Here is a 19,877-nt window from a genome sequence, read left to right as displayed (position 1 = left end):
CAAAGATTGTGTTTGTGTGTGTGTGTGTGTGTGTGTGTGTGTGTGTGTGCATGTGTATATTATTTAAGCTGAATGTTCAGTCTGGAGACTGTCTTATGATCAAAGAGCCTAAGTGGTGCTTATCGGTATCTCCAGCCAGGTCACCCATGATACAAATCAGTATTCGACGTTCATCCATGTCTGAGGATGTCGGGAGATGATGTGGAAATCAGCCACTAGGGGCAACAGTGAGCACTGTTACCTTCAAAAAGATGTTCTATTGTGGATGGGGATGGTGGATGGGTGTAAGCATTTGCCTCTGATTCTGAAGGTTGCAAGTTGGAATCCAGCGATAGAAAGTTGGTTTTTAGATTTTTGTTTTAAGCCTACCCAAACCTTAACCCTTTCCTTAACCATTCAGAGTTAATGACTAACCTTAAGATTTAGGAGTTAATGCCTAAACTTAACCCTAACCTTAAAAAATCTGAGTTAATGGCTAATCTGAACCTTAAACACTTCAAAATTTGACGTTTGAGAAGCATGGATGAAAGTCTAATTCTAAGGTGAGACTGAGAGCTAGTTGGTTATCTCTCCCTGCCTCTTCCCTCCCTTCCTCGCTCCCTCTTTATTCCCCTCTCCCTCTATACTCCCTTACTTCTTCCCTCTCTTTCTTCCCCTTTCCCCCTCTCCATTCCTCCTTCATCCCTCTCTCTCCCCCTCTCTCCAGCTCTCTCTGTCTTCCCCTCTCCTCCTTCCTTCTCTTTCTTCCCCTCTACTTCCCCCTCTCCCTCCTTCCTTGGTTTTGGTTTTACACAAGTATTAGATCTAATTATAATCTGACATATCTTCAGTTTTACCCATCCTCTTTAAGAACACAGGCATTTGTGCGATGTTCAGCCCTTAATGACATCATTTGGGGGAAATAATTCATTAGAAATGGAGTGTAATTGAAAAAGCTGATTATGTTCCACTTACAGCAGTAGGTCCTAGGAGTCAGTCACTTACAGAAGTAGAGTGGTCTGGTGGTCGTCTGGCTTTGGCGTCTAACTCAGGCTCTGTGTGTTTAAAACATAGAATTAGCATGGATAGAGCTTAAGAGAAACAGGTGTGCTACAGTAAGGCTGGAACAAAAGTAACTGCTCGTAAGTAAATTGTTTTTGCCAACAGTTACCCAGGCTACATTAGCTAGCTAGTAGCTATACACATATTTTACAGTTAGTCACTACAGCTGCTGCATGCAACAATGATATCCGACTTACAGTACCATGACCATGGCAGTTCCACATCATTCGACCCAACATTCCAAACGGTATGTATCAAATATGGTACACCCACCAGGCAAAGTTGATTAGAAGGATAATGTCTGTTCTATAAATTCTAATTCCATGGTTTAAAAGCCCTGAGAGTGGTAATGTCATTAAGCTGTTCATAGTAACGAGCCCCAGACTCAGGCTAATAACCCCAAATGAGACTTTATGGCTGAAATAGTCTTTGTTGTTCTGGAGTAGATCTTCATATGGATACAAAGCTGTCAGGGATAAGAGAGGGCAAAGAGCACAGGGGTGGGTGTACACACAAGCAGTTGTCATTGGGCAAGCAGGCGTGCATGTGTATTGTAGCTGTACTGAGATACGATGCAGGTGGACTGATGCACTGCGCCCTGGCAGGGAGACGGGACTTCATTTTCAGACTTTTAGCTCCATTACAAGATGCTCATACAGAAGCTCTCGTCTATTTGTGTTTCTGTGAGTAGGGTTAATGGGATTGTTCTGGATTTTGACAATAAGGAAATCTACTTCCCTAGAGTCAGATGAACTCGTGGATACCATTTTGCATCCAGTATGAAGGAAATTAGAGGTTGTTTTGCAAGCCAATGCTAACTAGTGTTAGCACAATGACTGGAAGTCTACAGGAACAGCTAGCATGCTAACTGTTCCCATAGACTTCCAGTTCCAATCATTGAGCTAACAGTAATTAGCAATTGCACTAACGCTATTTAGCAACTTCCTTTAAACTGAACACAGATACATAAAAATGTTATCCATGAGTTCATCTGACTCTGGGGAAGTAGAAGGGGCTTCATTCCCAAAATCCCAAACTACCCCTATAAGGATAAAGACACACACAAACAGACAAAAATACAAAACATAGTGGGGGTGAGATCTGGTCAATGGTGCACAGGATAGATAAATACTGATCATCATTAGTCCTCCCCCGCTCTCTCGCTCTCTCTCACACACACACACACACACACACACACACATAGACACACTCTCTCTTTCTCTCACACACACACACATAGACACACTGGCTCAGTCTGGCACACAAACACAACTGTGGAACCATGGAGGTGCTATATAAACTTGTAATTAATTTCTCTCTCTCTCTCACTCACACACACACACACAGTGAGCTGCAGCATGAAGAGAATAGGAGGGGTTGCAGGTCAATCAGACAGGTCAGGGAGGTCAGACTAACTTCATTAGAGAATCTAGAAAGACTGTTGTAATACCTCACCGCTGGTCTAGTGCAGTGGTGGTCACTAAATACCCGGCTGTGACGTGGTTGGAGTTCTCAAAAAAGCAGCATGACAGATATATGATGCCAAGTTTAAGAACTACCGGTAGTTTCTTTGGGAAGATATACACTGAGTGTACAAAACATTAGGTACACCTGCTCTTTCCATGACATAGACTGACCAGGTCAATCCAGGTGAAAGCAGGATCCTTTATTGATGTCACCTGTAAAATCCACTTCAATCAGTGTAGATGAAGGCGAGGAGAATGATTTTTAAGCTTTGAGGCAATTGAGAAATGAATTGTGTATGTGTGCCATTCAGAAGGTGAATTGGCAAGACAAAAGATTTAAGTGCCTTTGAACAGGGTATGGTAGTAGGCGCACCGGTTTGCCAGGCGCACCGGTTTGAGTGAGTCATGAACTGGAACGCTGCTGGGTTTTTCACGCTCAACAGTTTCCTGCATGTATCAAGAATGGTCCACCACCCAAAGGACATCCAGCCAATTTGACACAACTGTGGGAAGCATTGGAGTCAACATGGGCCAGCATCCCTGTAGAATCCATGCCCCGACGAATTGAGGCTGTTCTGAAGGCAAAAGGAGGTGCAACTCCTAAAGTGTTTTTAAGGTTTTATACACTCAGTGTATAACGCGATCTGGGCATTTGAACAACAGCATATTTCACTTTTGCATGTCAAAACCCGAATGACTACTGCGGCACATGCTGACACTGTTTTGAACAGATTAGATTATACTATTTAGAATGAGCAGCCAGCTCACGAACAAACGAGTGCACGAAGGAGAACGCAACAAACATGCAGATACAATAATTGAAAACACATTATCTAACTGGGGATAGCTAGCTAATATAATGTCACAAATCATGATGACCTAGCCAGCTAACTTTCATTCTGAAACAACTTCATATGTCATAAGTTATTCAGATATTAGTTTAGAAAGACTTGAAATTGGCATGTGAGCTAACTAGTTAGCAAGCTACCAGATAGCTATAGCTAGCTAGCTGCTTATCAAAAGGTAGATAACTGGTTCTAAAATTTTGCAAACAATTTCTCATGGTTTCTCAAAATTACTGTAGCTGGCAAATTAATTGATCATGCTTTGTGATACACCCGGTTTTATGCTGTTTTAGTCCACACAATATGTTTCCCTTCACCTACAGTAGAACCTGATAAACAACATGGGGGGGACACAATATAATTGTCCAGCCACCGTCATGTTTTTCTGTCCTACCAGATCCACAAAGGTTGCAGCTTTTGTATTCCTCTGTCTTTCAACTCTTGTTGGATGTAGATGTCTGGTTTATCTAGATGTTTATCAAGTTCCAGGCTTCCATGACTTTTATGATTATTCATTTACAAGTAAATTACAATTATGATGATGATCCATTTACTTTGTACTGCTATAATTTATGCTGTGAAATCTTGCGATTTCATTGGGGCAGTTCCCACTCAGAGCAAATAGCTGGCAAAACAATCCAAGTAATGTTCTCACGGCCTATGCACCCCGGAGGTGGAGCTGCTGCAGCCAGTCACTGAAGAGCAGAATAGTAAGTAACTGAACAGCTTGTATTGAACAATATAGTTTTGAAAGAGGAAAAAGTACACATTTACTGCACTTTTATGAGTATTTAAAACATAATCCATCAATTATATAATATATATTTTTAAAATATATGTGTACTTATTTTTACCAATCACAAGTGGTGCGCCACCCCTAAGGCCCTAATGGAGCAGGACGCCACTGGTCAAGTGCTCTATATAGTCCATACAGTCTGCAGTATAGATGCATGTATGTGTTAAACAACCCTAATCCTGCAGGTTTAGAGGGTCAAAGGCTGTTCAAGTGGTGGACTGAGATCCATCCTAATTTCCCATCTGTTTGCAGCATGGAGCTCTGTGAGGAGGCCCAGTGACCAGCCGGCATGTCTCCAGCGCGGCGCTCCATGAGGAGGCCCAGTGACCAGCCGGCATGTCTCCAGCGCGGCGCTCCATGAGGAGGCCCAGTGACCAGCCGGCATGTCTCCAGCGCGGCGCTCCATGAGGAGGCCCAGTGACCAGCCTGCATGTCTCCAGCGCGGCGCTCCATGAGGAGGCCCAGTGACCAGCCTGCATGTCTCCAGCGCGGCGCTCCATGAGGAGGCCCAGTGACCAGCCTGCATGTCTCTAGTATGGCGCTCCATGAGGAGGCCCAGTGACCAGCCTGCATGTCTCTAGTACGGCGCTCCATGGGGAGGCCCAGTGACCAGCCTGCATGTCTCCAGCGCGGCGCTCCATGAGGAGGCCCAGTGACCAGCCTGCATGTCTCCAGCGCGGCGCTCCATGAGGAGGCCCAGTGACCAACCTGCATGTCTCCAGCGCGGCGCTCCATGAGGAGGCCCAGTGACCAGCCTGCATGTCTCCAGTGCGGCGCTCCATGAGGAGGCCCAGTGACCAGCCTGCATGTCTCCAGCGCGGCGCTCCATTAGGAGGCCCAGTGACCAGCCTGCATGTCTCTAGTATGGCGCTCCATGAGGAGGCCCAGTGACCAGCCTGCATGTCTCCAGCGCGGCGCTCCATTAGGAGGCCCAGTGATCAGCCTGCATGTCTCCAGCGCGGCGCTCCATGAGGAGGCCCAGTGACCAGCCTGCATGTCTCCAGATCCCCTGCTGCACAAAAAGAGAAACCACCTCTAATAGAGTCATGCTCTGTTCACCAGCCCAGAAACTCAAACAAACTACTATTAGACCCTAGAAATGTCCCTCGCATAAACACATGAATAGGCACAGACAGACAGACAGACTGGCAGGCACACACACACACACACACACACACACACACACACACATATATGAAAGCGAGGAAAGGGGAGTGGAGACGCACCCCCCAGTGAGTAGTTGGAGGGTTGGGGGTCGACGTGGAGCCAGTGTCCAGTCTCATTACAGACAGAGGAGTTGAGAGGCATGCTAATCCACCCATCCCCCTCCACCCATACACCCATACACACACATACACACAACCCTCTTTCACCATCTAGAAAATCAGCAAGTGCGACTTCAAATAATTGTATTTAATTATATTATTTATTATATTATAATGTCTCATGTCAATCAACTTTAAAGCAACTGCAGATGAGACTGTAATGTCCAGGCCTCAGGCCCTACTTCAGCAGCCAGGCAGCACATGCAGCCAGCAGGCTCCTTCCCCAGCATTCCCCCCAGTGTTCCCTGGAGGTTTGTTGTTACCCATGTTCCATGATGTTGGCAAACAGCCCGACAAGACCCCTGCAGAGACACTAACACACAACAAAAACATCAATAAACAAACAAACGCATAAACACGCCCCTACACACATCCCCCAATGCACACACACGCCTTCCCTATTTACCATCCCATTGTTGGCCATATTTTCCCCTACTCCCCCCTCCCCTCCCCAAACATACACACACATACACTCCATGCGTCCCTTAAATATGGTCTCTCATCACTAATCGATGAGCCCAAAGAGCATCATTACCATAAACACAGACTTCCTCTCAGGGACATACACGCTTTGTTTGGGATGTCCTGTTGACCTTTAATAATGGATATCCAAAATGTTTATCACCTCCGCTCAGTGGGGGAGAGAGAGAGGAGGAGAGAGGGAAGCATCTTTAAGGAAGATCCACTTTGGTTTTTTAACATTTGTTGTCTTCACTTCTTGTTAGTTACTGCAGATTTAGGCTTTGTGTTCGTGCATCCATCAAAGTAGCTGGAGCTGAGATGTGTGATGAGGTGGAGAGGGACAAGCTTTGATGGGGAAAAAGGGAAGGAAGGATTTCTCTATACTGCAATGTAATTGAATTTATTTTTGAGACTTGCAAACATGCTTAAAATGAATAAGAGTTCTGGCCAAATTAGGAGAGGAGGTAGAGTCACTATTATTCCTTGTTTGCCATTATAGTTAAGATCCAATGATGGTTATTGGCAAGAGTGGAGATGGGTTCAATCTGAAGGATCAGGACGGGGCAGCTGTGAGGGCAGCAAAAACTTCCCTGAGGTATGTGTGATGCCTCCACTCATCTCACTTCGGTCTCTTGGTGGACCCACTCTCCACAAGTAGAGCCCCACCAGCCACTATACTTTAATTCAATTCACAAGGTATTACAAACTGACCACAGTATTTAAGTGGCAGTCTTTCTCCAATGTATTTACAATGACATCATCCACAGACTTTGGTACATTAGGGAAGGAGTGGGAGCTTATTAAAAGCCCTAAAAGGGCATTGCGCCCTAAAGTACAAAGAAGTACTTGCATTTTGTTTTGTGTGTGTTCTCTGTTAAATGTTTGCTTAGCCTACATGTTCACACCTTTTATAAATGTAATGTATGCAATAACTATGTATTCATACTTCAACTCTTCCATATCCATGCAATGTCCACCGCCCTCATATGACATGTCTGTTAAAACCTTTTATCTGGCTCTTCAATGACAGACGAAACAGACAAGGTTTGATTCTAGACTTGGATTCTATACAAGTGAAGGCCAACATAATCCAATTTATTATATGGAATGTGCACAGGCTTCATGACGCCAAAAAAAAGGTTATTGAACATTTAAAGGGATTGTCAGCAGATGTGGTTTTCCCGCAAGAGCTACACTTCAAACAATGATAAATGTACTACTTAAAGAGGAGCTTGGTTGGAGGGGCCTTTACAGCCACCTACTGTAGTAACAGAAGATGTTTAGGCATCCTGATAAATAAGAATACACCCTTTTCCCTTATATCCCAGCACATGGACCAAGGCCATTTTCAAATGTTTAATTGTACCTTACAAGGGGGAAAAAATGCAATTGATTTAATTATATATCCACCATGGGCAAATCTGGTGTTTTTAGATAGAATTTAAGCTATGTTAGATCAGACCCACACTGGAACTATTAGTTTAGCAGGTGACCTAAATCAAGCATTCAGCAAGTTAGACAGAGCAATGGAAAAGGGAAATTCAAGATGCCTCCAAAGGAGTCTGACCAATTCCATCAATATACAATATGTTACATGACACCCGGAGATTATTATTCCCAACTACAAAAGGTTACTCCTTTTTTTCTCAAAGTAAGAAAAGCTATTCAAGAATCGACTACAATGTACTGGGTTACAAAATCTATTTCCCACTGTGACTATTACCCACTGTGATTATTAAAACCTACCCTAACCAGAAACAGTGGATGGATGTCGGCATTCGCGCAAAACTGAAAGCGCGAACCACCGCATTTAACCATGAAAAGAGGTCTGGGAATATGGCTGAATATAAACCGTGTAGTTATTCCCTCCGCAAGGCAATCAAACAAGTGAACATGCCGGTACAGGGACAAAGTGGAGTCGCAATTCAACGGCTCAGACAGGAGACGTATGTGGCAGGGTCTACACGAAATCACAGATTACAAAAAGAAAACCAGCCACGCCACGCTTCCAGACAAACGACACCGACGTCAAGCTTCCAGACAAACGAAACACCTTCTTTGCCCGCTTTGAGGATAATACAGTGCCACCTTCGGGGCCCACTAACAAGGATTACCCCCCCCCCCCCCCACCTCACCCCTTCTCTGTGTCTAAATGACACAAAAACGATTTTCTCTGTCACACACTCAGTCACAACACATGCCTGGCTTCAAAAGTGTGTTGTGAGTGACTTCAGCAGCAGGCGCTCAGCTCGTGCACAGGCCAGCAGCAATTTCCGCAAATTGCAAATCATTGTTGGCTGACTGCAGCTGTCTGTGCAGGAGCTAAGCGTCTGCTGCTGACGTCACTCACAATGCATTTTTGCAGCCAGTCACAATAACTAACTACCAATACACTGCTTAAAACTATAATTGTTCAGAATGTGTAGGTTTACTAGATAAAAAGAAAACAAATCAAATGTAATTGTTCAAAAATGAAATGTGTTGTGTTTAAAAATAAAACTATCTGATCGTATAAAATGCGTTGTGTTTATATTACTTTTACAAATAAAAATGTGATAAACAAACAAATCTAAACTAACAAATGTCAAATCGTATTTTTCGCCGAGATAGCCAGTCAATCTGAGTAACGTTATTGTGTATTCTACTGCCTCTAGCAACTCCCCCTGAAAATGAGTTGGCAACACTGCGCGCAGCACTCACTTCTGTCATCATGAAGTGCTTCGAGACCCACTTCAGTTTGCATACCGCCCCAACAGGTCCACAGACGATGCAATCGCCATCACACTGCACACTGCCCTATCCCATCTGAACAAGAGGAATACCTATGTAAGAATGCTGTTCATTGACTACAGCTCAGCATTCAACACCACAGTACCCTCCAAGCTCATCATCAAGCTGGAGGCCCTGGGTCTCAACCCCGCCCTGTGCAATTGAGTCCTGGACTTTCTGACGGGCAGTCCCCAGGTGGTGAAGGTAGGAAACAACATCCCCACTTCGCTGACCCTCAACCACAATGGTGCGTGCTCAGCCCCCTCCTGTACTCCCTGTTCACCCACGACTGCATGGCCATCAAATCAAATCATATCAAATGTATTTATAAATCCCTTCTTACATCAGCTGATGTCACAAAGTGCTGTACAGAAACCCAGCCTAAAACCCCAAACAGCAAGCAATGCAGGTGTAGAAGCACGGTGGCTAGGAAAAACTCCCTAGAAAGGCCAGAACCTAGGAAGAACCTAGAGAGGAACCAGGCTATGAGGGGTGGTCAGTCCTCTTCTGGCTGTGCCGGGTGGAGATTATAACAGAACATGGCCAAGATGTTCAAATGTTCATAGATGACCAGCAGGGTCAAATAATCATAATCACAGTGGTTGTCGAGGGTGCAACAAGTCAGCACCTCAGGAGTAAATGTCGGTTGGCTTTTCATAGCCGATCATTCAGAGTATCTCTGCTGCTCCTGCTGTCTCTAGAGAGTTGAAAACAGCAGGTCTGGGACAGGTATAATGCCTGTGAATGCCTCCAACTCAATCATCAAGTTTACAGACGACACAACAGTGGTAGGCTTGATTACCAACAACGGCGAGGCAGCCTACAGGGAGGAGGTGAGGGCCCTCGTAGTGTGGTGTCAGGAAAACAACCTCTCATTCAACGTCAACAAAACAAAGGAGATGATTGTGGACTTCAAGCAACAGCAGAGGGAGCACCCCCTATCCACATCGGAGGGACAGCAGTGGAGAAGGTGGAAAGTTTTAAGTTCCTCAGCGTACACATCACAGACACACTGAAATGGTCCACCCACACAGGCAGTGTGGTGAAGAAGCCGCAACAACGCCTCTTCAAACTCAGGAGGCTTAAGAAATGTGGCTTGTCACTCAAAACCCTGACAAACTTCTACAGATGCACAATCAAGAGCATCCTGTCCGGCTGTATCACAGCCTGGTACGGCAACTATACCACCTTCAACCGCATGGCTCTCCAGAGGGTTGTGTGGTCTGCACAACGCATTGCCGGGGGCAAACCACCTGCCCTCCATGACACCTAGAGGGCCTGATGTCACAGGAAGGCCAAAAAGATCACCAAGGACAACAACCACCCAAGCCCCTGCCTGTTCACACCGGTACCATCCAGAAGGAGAGGTCAGTACAGGTGCATCAAAGCTGGGACCGAGAGACTGAAAAACAGCTTCTCTCTCAAGGCAATCAGACTGTTAAACAGCCATCACTAACTCAGAGAGTCTGCTGCCTACATTGAGACCCAATCACTGGCCACTTTATTAAATTGATCACTAGTCACTTTCAACAATGCCACTTCAAATAATGCCAGTTTAATAGTGTTTACATATCTTGCATTACTCATATCATATGTATATACTGTATTTTATACCATCTATTGCACCTTGCCTATGGCGCTCATCCATATATTTATATGTACATATTCTCATTAGGTGGCTTTTACTTGCAAAATATATTGAAATGCACTAAAGACAAACAAAGGGTACAAATGGAAGATTTGCATTGTTCATCCCCAGAATCTTTTCACTTGTCTGTTTTCAAAAGATGGAGCTAAGAACATGAACAACTTCATAGTAAAGAAGACCATAACAACATGGAAGGAAATGAAACGCTTTCTACAACAACCAATATCACTCCCTAATAACACACCGCTTTGGAACAATCCTTGGATAGCTTTACAGAAATCACAGATAAATTGGCCCACAGCACATCTTCAGAGTCACATCACGTGTAGAACTAACAATGAGCCAATGATTCCTGCTTTCTGGGAGTGCTATAAAGTCCAACAGTTATGGGCCGTTAGAAAGCTGGCTGTCAGAAGTTGAATAATGTAAATCTACTTTTAATCTGTCTATCTGCATATTTAAAGACATGTCATATGGGGGTACAGTGAGATACCCAATGAGTCGGACAATATTATTTTTGTCCCTTGTATTGAAGAAGCTATTACTTAAACACTGGAAGTCAAACGATACTCCAACGTTAAGTGAATGGAAGAATTTCATTCTTTATTATTTCAATATAATTTGTAAAAAATCTGGCTACAGACAGAAACAACATAAAACAATTTGAAGTCATATGGGCCACAGTCTTACAAGCATTAGAAACAACATTGGGTGTGGTTACTGTGGGTCTGAGCAAGTGTGATGGCTTTAATGTTTGTGGAAATGTATGTATGTAAATGTCAAGTTGTCTATTATTTTTAACCATGTATTGTTAAAGAAAATATATAATAAGTTAAATAAAATATTTTTAAAAAAGGGATGTGTGATGTGTGTCTCTGAAGTGTGTGTATATTCATGGCTGGAGGTTGATGTGTGTGTGCTGGTGTCTGCCCCTCCTCTCCTCTCCCAAGGGACAGCAGAGTGACAGAGGGAGACCCAGGGATGGATGGAGCAGAAAACGACAAACAATAACAGATGATCAGCCTGAGAGTCAGGAGGATGCCTTCAAATATTAATCAGCTGTTAAAAGGTCTGGTGGCATTTACATGGGTGTGAGGTCCCCATCTCCTCAACCTCACACTGTCATCCCCGACTACACACTCTATTATTTTAATAGCATCGCTACATTAGCATTAACAACTTTGTATGTATCATGTGTGTCCGCATGAGTGTGTGTGTGGCTTCTCCATGCATGAGTGGCCTGTGAGTGTGTATTTCATCAAACAATACATACAGCTGCGTCCCTGTTCCCTCCATCGCTATATTGTTATTTTTCCCCTCCAATGGCTCTAGGTCACGACAATATGCGCGCGCGCGTGTGTTACGTTTGCATTTGTAGATGCATTTTCCTGGTCCTGCTGCTCTCCTCTCGTCTGTCTCACCATCTTCAACACAATACGATCAGTAGAGTTACAGTCAACTGGTAGGCATAACATCATACTGTATTTCCATTAGCTACATTAGATGATTGTTAACAACAGTCCCATTTGTCTCCTGTTATGTTGTAACGTAGTCTAACAAAGGTGACGACTGAGCTGTTTACTGTCTGCGGTCTGAAGATGACAATGCTCTTTGGATCACAGGTAGTAACTAGTCAGTGAAGATCAGCTATAGACACTAAAAACGACTGGATGTATTAGCTGTGGCACAGTCCACAGAGAAATGTGTGATATCAGGTGTGAGACAGCTTGAAATCATGAGATTACACTTCTCTCGCTTTGTCAGCAGCCCGTTGGTCAGATGGGGAAAATGCACATGCACACACATGCACGTCTGTGGCGATCTGAAAAGATTCTGTGTAGTGAGAAATAAACTCAGCAAAAAAGGAAATGTCCCTTTTTCAGGACCCTGTCCTCCAAAGATAATTCGTAAACATCCAAATAACTTCACAGATCTTAATTGTAAAGGGTTTAAACACTGTTTCCCATGCTTGTTCAATGAACCATAAACAATTCATGAACATGCACATGTAGCACGGTCATTAAGACACTAACTTACAGACGGTAGGCAATTAAGGTCACAGTTATGAAAACTTTGGACACTAAAGAGGCCTTTCTGAAAACACCAAAAGAAAGATGCTCAGGGTCCCTGCTCATCTGAGTGAACGTGCCTTAAGCATGCTGCAAGGATGCATGAGTACTGCAGATGTGGCCAGGGCAATAAATTGCAATGTCCATACTGTGAGACGGCTAAGACAGTGCTACAGAGAGACAGGACGGACAGCTGATCATCCTCGCAGTGGCAGACCATGTGTAACAACACCTGCACAGGTGTACACTTCGGTACATCCGAACATCACACCTGCAGGACAGGTACAGGATGGCAACAACAACTGCCCGAGTTACACCAGGAACGCACAATCCCTCCATCAGTGCTCAGACTGTCAGCAATAGGCTGAGAGAGGCTGGACTGGGGGCTTGTAGGCCTATTGTAAGGCAGGTCCTCACCAGACATCACCGGCAACAACGTCGCCTATGGGCACAAACCCACCGTCACTGGACCAGACAGGACTAGCAAAAAGTGCTCTTCACTGATGAGTGGCGGTTTTGTCTCACCAGGGGTAATGGTCGAATTTGCATTTATCGTCAAAGGAATGAGCGTTACACGAAGCCTGTACTCTGGAGCGGGATCGATTTGGAGTTGGAGGGTCCGTCATGGTCTGGGGCGATGTGTCACAGCATCATAGGACTGAGCTTGTTGTCATTGCAGGCAATCTCAACGCTGTGCGTTACAGAGAAGACATCTTCCTCCCTCATGTGGTACCCTTCCTGCAGGCTCATCCTGACATGACCCTCCAGCATGACAATGCCACCAGCCATACTGCTCGTTCTGTGCATGATTTCCTGCAAGACAGGAATGTCAGTGTTCTGCCATGGCCAGCGAAGAGCCCGGATCTCAATCCCATTGAGCACTTCTGGAACCTATTGGATCTGAGGGTGAGGGCTAGGGCCATTCCCCCCAGAAATGTCTGGGAACTTGTAGGTGCCTTGGTGGAAGAGTGGGGTAACATCTCACAACAAGAACTGTCAAATCTGGTGCAGTCCATGAGGAGGAGATGCACTGCAGTACTTAATGCAGCTGGTGGCCACAACAGATACTGACTGTTACTTTTGATTTTGACCCCCCTTTGTTCAGGGACCATTTGTTAGTCACATGTCTGTGTAACTTGTTCAGTGTATGTCGCAGTTGTTGAATCTTGTCATGTTCATCCAAGTATTTACACATATTAAATTTGCTGAAAATAAACCCAGTTGACAGTGAGAGGACGTTTCATTTTTTTTAATATAGGCTAAATATAGACCTTATAGATATGTAGGTAGGCTATAAATAGAAGTAGAGAGAGACACAGAGATACAGAATGGAAAACAGACCACATGCCTTATCAGACACACACACACACACACACACACACACACACACACACACACACTGTAGAGGAGCTTCTATGTCAGTAGTTTGCCATTGGGGGCAACAGAGTCTTTGTCCATGTATTGCCATAGAGACAGGATAGTACAGCAGGGTAGAGGGCAGTCCGAAGGGAACGTTTCTCAAGTTTCTAACTGCTGATCAGAAACTCCCACCAGATAAAAATGCCTTGGATCAAGAGGATTATTTTCTGTTGACTGTTGAGGAACAACTCTTAATGTGCATTTGTATGTGTTTGTATGTGTGTGTATGTGTTTGAATGTGTTTGTCTTTGTTTTTCAAATAAATAAAAAATGTGTTGGTCACATACACATGGTTAGCAGATGTTAATGTGAGTGCAGCGAAATGTTTGTGCCTCTAGTTCTGACAGTGCAGTAATATCCAACAAGTAATCTAACAATTCCACAACAACTACTTAATAGACACAAAGGGATGGAATAAGAGTATGTACATATAAATATATGGATGAGCGATGACCGAGTGGCATAGGCAAGATGACATAGATGGTATAAAATATAGAATATACATATGAGATGAATATGCAAGATGTGTAAACATTATTAAAGTGGCATTATTAAAGTGGCTAATGATTTCAAGTCTGTATGTTAGCAGTAGCCTCTCTATGTTAGTGATGGCTGTTTAACAGTCTATGGCATTGAGATAGAAGCTGTTTTTCAGTCTCTCGGTCCCAGTTTTGATGCACCTGTACTGACCTCCTGCCTTCTGGATAATGGCGAGGTGAACAGGCAGTGGCTTGGGTGGTTGTTGTCATTGATGATTTTTTGGGCTTTCCTGTGACATGCTGTAGGTGTCCTGGAGAGCAGGTAGTTTGCCCCCGGTGATGTGTTGTGCAGACCGCACCACCCTCTGGAGAGTCTTGGGGTTGTGTGTGGTGCAGTTGCCATACCCGACGGTGATACAGCCTGACAAGATGCTCTCAATTGTGCATCTGTAAAAGTTTGTGAGGGTTTAAGGTGACAAGCCAAATTTCTTCAGCTTCCTGAGGTTGAAGAGGCGCTGTTGCTGTTGTGCCTTCTTCACCACACGGTCTGTGTGAATGGACCATTTCAGTTCGTCCGTGATGTGTACGCTGAGGAACTTAAAACTTTCCACCGTCTCCACTGCTGTCCCGTTGATGTGAATAGGGGGGGGGTGCTCCCTCTGCTGTTTCCTGAAGCCCATGTTTATATTGGAAGTGTGTGTGTGTGTGTGTGTGTGTGTGTGTTTGTGTGTGTGTGTGTGTGTGTGTGTGTGTGTGTGTGTGTGTGTGTGTGTGTGTGTGACAAAGATCTGATGAGTGTATCACACAGATGATTGAGAAACAGACATAGATCAGAGAGGTGGATCAACAGCTCCAGATAATAATCATAGCATTCATAAAAACAAAGTGACAAAAATGTGACTATCGGAGTTAACATACTGTATGTACCTGGGATAGTGTGTTTCACAGGAGTTTAAGATGGAGAGTTTGAAGAAAGGCAGAGAGATAAGGAGGAGAAACTGAAGGAGTCTGCTCAAATTTGACAATTTCCTCACATTGGGTGGCTAACACACACACAGACACTGGAAAACCCATCATAGTCACATTTGCCATCTTGCAGGAGAACGAGGCAAAGCGAGGCCATGTTGAGAAGAACTCGGAAAGAGAGAGGGATGCTGTGCGTCAGAAAGAGGGAGGGAGAGACAGAGTGCGCTCCTGGAGGCTTGCAAACTGAGCAGTGCATGGTGGAGAAGATTGCCCTCTACTGGACCTTCCTGGAACAGGTCCTCAGACTGATCAAGGTACCGAAGACTGGCACTCACTACGGACTTTTCACATTACTGCTCTGACGAACTAAGATGCAGTGTCTGAGAGATTTCCGGGAAAATTACCTAGAAAGTTTTCAGGAAAGTTACCTGTGAAAATTACCTGGGAAATTACCTGTGTGTGAAAATCGATAATATCAGGATGTTCATTTGTGCCAGTTTGAAGTTTCTGGGAAAGTAACAGTTAATGACCTGAAAAGTTATAATGGCTAAACCTTTACAATTCACCTCTCCTGAGAAAAGTGTTTATCTATTAAACTTTTAGGTCTCTGGACATGCCGCTAACATTCTTAACTTTAAAAAAACGTCCATATTTCTTGTGGGATCAGCGCACTTGCTTTCTCTTGGAAATGTGGGCTGATTAATCTACCAGCTCATGTTTGTTGCAAATGGAATTTCCACATCCTGGTTCAACCCAAATCCCAGCTTCAACCACAACCCTAACCCTAACTTCATGTCCACATCCCGGTTCAAACTTAATCCTCAACCACAACCCTAAACCTAGCTTCATGTTCAAATGTATAACGTGTGCATGTGTGCAGTTGAAGGCGGAAGTTTACGTACACCTTAACCAAATACATTTTTCACAATTCCTGACATTTAATCCTAATAAAAAGTCCCTGTCTTAGGTCAGTTAGGATCACCACTTTATTTTAAGAATGTGAAATGTCAGAATAATAGTAGAGAGAATGATTTATTTCAGCTTTTATTTCTTTCATCACGTTCCCAGTGGGTCAGAAGTTTACATACACTCAATTAGTATTTGGTAGCATTGCCTTTAAATTGTTTAACTTGGGTCAAACATTTCGGCTAGCCTTCCACAAGCTTCCCACAGTAAGTTGGGTGAATTTTGGCCCATTCCTCCTGACAGAACTGGTGTAACTGAGTCAGGTTTGTAGGCCTCCTTGCTCGCACATGCTTTTTCAGTTCTGCCCACAAATCTTCTATGGGATTGAGGTCAGGGCTTTGTGATGGCCACACCTTGACTTTGTTGTCCTTAAGCCATTTTGCCACAACTTTGGAAGTATTATTGGGGTCATTGTTCATGTGGAAGACCCATTTGTGACCAAGCTTTAACTTCCTGACTGATGTCTTGAGATGTTGCTTCAATATATCCACATAATTTTCCTGCCTCATGATGCCATATATTTTGTGAAGTGCACCAGTCCCTCCTGCAGCAAAGCACCCCACAACATGATGCTGCCACCCCCATGCTTCATGGTTGGGATGGTGTTCTTCGGCTTGCAAGCCTCCCCCTTTTTCCTCCAAACATAACGATGGTCATTATGGCCAAACAGTTCTATTTTTGTTTCATCAGACCAGAGGACATTTCTCCAAAAATGTCCCCATGTGCAGATGCAAACCGTAGTCTGGCTTTTTTATGGCTGTTTTGGAGCAGTGGCTTCTTCCTTGCTGAGCGGCCTTTCAGGTTGTGCCGATATAGGACTTGTTTTACTGTGGATAGAAATACTTTGGTACCTGTTTCCTCCAGCATCTTCACAAGGTCCTTTGCTGTTGTTCTGGGATTGATTTACACTTTTCGCACCAAAGTACGTTCATCTCTAGGAGACAGAACACCTCTCCTTCCTGAGCGGTATGACGGCTACGTGGTCCCAGGGTGTTTATACTTGCGTACTATTGTTTGTATAGATGAACGTGGTACCTTCAGGTGTTTGGAAATTGCTCCCAAGGATGAACCAGACTTGTGGAGGTCTACAATTTTTTTTCTGAGGTCTTGGCTGATTTCTTTTGATTTTCCCATGATGTCAATCAAAGAGGCACTGAGTTTGAAGGTAGTCCTTGAAATACATCCACAGGTACACCTCCAATTTACTCAAATTATGTCAATTTGCCTATCAGAAGCTTCTAAAGCCATGACATAATTTTCGGAAAATTTCCAAGCTGTTTAAAAGCACAGTCAACTTATTGTATGTAAACTTCTGACCCATTGGAATTGGGATACAGTGAATGATAAGTGAAATGGTCTGTCTGTAAAAAAAAAATGACTTGTAGATGTCCTAACCGACTTGCCAAAATGATAGTTTGTTAACAAGACATTTGTGGAGTGGTTGAAAAACGAGTTTTAATGACTCCAACCTAAGTGTATGTAAACTTCCGACTTCAACTGTAGATTTAGTATGAAGAGATATGGCTGCTGCTGGGGAGGTTTGCCACGCTGCTATCCACCAGAGAGCAGTTGCAGCAGAGGGAAAGAAGCGAGGTGCAGGATCCAGGTGCAGGATCAGGCTGACGGCCAGCTGGGGGGCACAACAGAGATACACAGACCAGCAGAGCTGCGGTATTCTGCAGAAGAAAAACCTGTTGTCTCAGCTACAGACAGAGCTGGACCAGATACGCGTCAACACTCTCTGATCACACACTCACAGTCCTTTAGATGGGTCCCAGATTTACCATATATTACAGTCCATGTGTCTCTATCCAGAAAATAAACTGGGGGGGGGGGGGGGGTTCAGGTGAGCACATGGTACCACATCCAAATCAAAGCAGCGAAGGAGACACTTCTATTGGGCCAAACCAAAGTGGTAACCTTTAATCTTTACCACATGACGGGTGGGACCGCAGGGTAGGAAGAGGGAGTAGCCATCGATGACACAGTGACACAGCTGGAGAAAATTTGTGATGTCACAGCTGGAAAAGGTCAGTGATGTCACAGTGATGTTACAGATAGAGAAGGTTAGTGATGACAGCTAAAGGTCAGCTATTGCCACGTTAACTTGCTAGTCGGAACTAGGAAACTCTGGCATTTCTGATTTGCTAACTGGTTGTAGTTATACAAGTGCCACGGTCAACAAATCAGCAAATCTGAAATTTTAGAGTTTCTTAGCATATGAACATGGCATATGTCACAGTGATGTCAGAGCTGGAGAAGGTTAGTGATGTCACATTGATGTTACAGTTAGAGAAGGTTAGTGATGTCACAGTGATGTAGAGTAGAGGGCAAAATAATTTGCTTACAGTAAAATCTGAATGTATTTTGCTCTCCAGACCCAGCTCTTCATTCAGGATCAGTCTGCCATAGTTAACAACCTCAAACAGAGCCCTTCTCAGCTTTCTACTAAAGCCAGTTTACCAGGTGTAGGATGATCAAGTGGACAGACAGAGGATACTGCAGGGATGATTGTTGGGGGTTGGCATTCCATATCTTGTGCTGTTTCCACACAGATACTAATGTGATGATCATCATTGTGCAGCAAACGTGCCATGATGACAATACTTCTGCAATTAGTCCAAATTTGAGATTTTTGGTTCCAAACGCTGTGTCTTTGTGAGACGGATGATCGCCGTATTTGTGGTTCCACTAAGCATGGAGGAGGAGGTATCAGGGTGTGGGGGTGCTTTGCTGGTGACACTGTCTGTGATTTATTTTGAATTCAAGGCACACTTAACCAGCATGGCTACCACAGTATTCTGCACCGATACACCATCCCATCTGGTTTGTGCTTAATGGGACTATCATTTGTTTTTCAACAAGACAATGACCCAACACACCTCCAGGCTGTGTAAGGGCTATTTTACCAAGAAGGAGAATAATGGTATGCTGCATCAGATGACCTGGCCTCCACAATCACCCGACCTCAACCCAATTGAGATGGTTTGGGATGAGACTGTTGGTTTGGGATGAGACTTCAAGACTGTTGGAAAAGCATTCCAGGTGAAGCTGGTTGAGAGAATGCCAAGAGTGTGCAAAGACAAGGGTGGCTGCTTTGAAGAATCTAAAATCTAAAATCTATTTTGATTTGTTAAATATTTTTTGCTTACTACATGATTGCATATGTGCTATTTCATACTGTTGATGTCGTCACTATTATTCTACAATGTATAAAATATAAAAAAATAAAGACAAATCCTTGAATGAGTAGGTGTGTCCAAACTTTTGACTGGTACTGTATATACGGTGCATTCTGAAAGTATTTAGAACACTTGACTTTTTCCACATTTTGTTACGTTACAGCCTTATTCTAAAATTGATAAAAATAAAATAAAATAGCATTCCTATTATAGCCATTAAACTCTGTAAGTGGTGATATCCCTGGGCGGTTTCTTTCCTCTCCGGCAACTGAGTTAGGAAGGACGCCTGTATCTTTGTAGTGACTGGGTGTATTGATACACCATCCAAAGTGTAATTAATAACTTCACTTCACAATAACTGTTTTTTTGTTTGTTTTTTAACATCTACCAATAGGTGCCCTTTGCGAGGCATTGGAAAACCTCCCTGGTCTTTGTAGTTGAATC

The 19,877-nt window shown here is 43.9% G+C and overlaps 1 pseudogene; it reads left to right on the top strand.

Annotated features, from left to right (window-relative positions):
- The first annotated feature begins 6,447 nt into the window (after positions 1-6,447).
- Positions 6,448-18,728, top strand: LOC149982833 (coiled-coil domain-containing protein 42 homolog; annotated as a pseudogene).
- The last annotated feature ends 1,149 nt before the right edge of the window (positions 18,729-19,877 follow it).

Source organism: Oncorhynchus mykiss, chromosome 6 (genome assembly GCF_057628025.1).
Source record: "Oncorhynchus mykiss isolate SJ-2025 chromosome 6, ASM5762802v1, whole genome shotgun sequence".
NCBI classification, from domain to species: domain Eukaryota; kingdom Metazoa; phylum Chordata; class Actinopteri; order Salmoniformes; family Salmonidae; genus Oncorhynchus; species Oncorhynchus mykiss.
The sequence above is the reverse complement of the archived record's forward strand: the minus strand, read 5'-3'. Positions and strand labels throughout refer to the sequence as shown.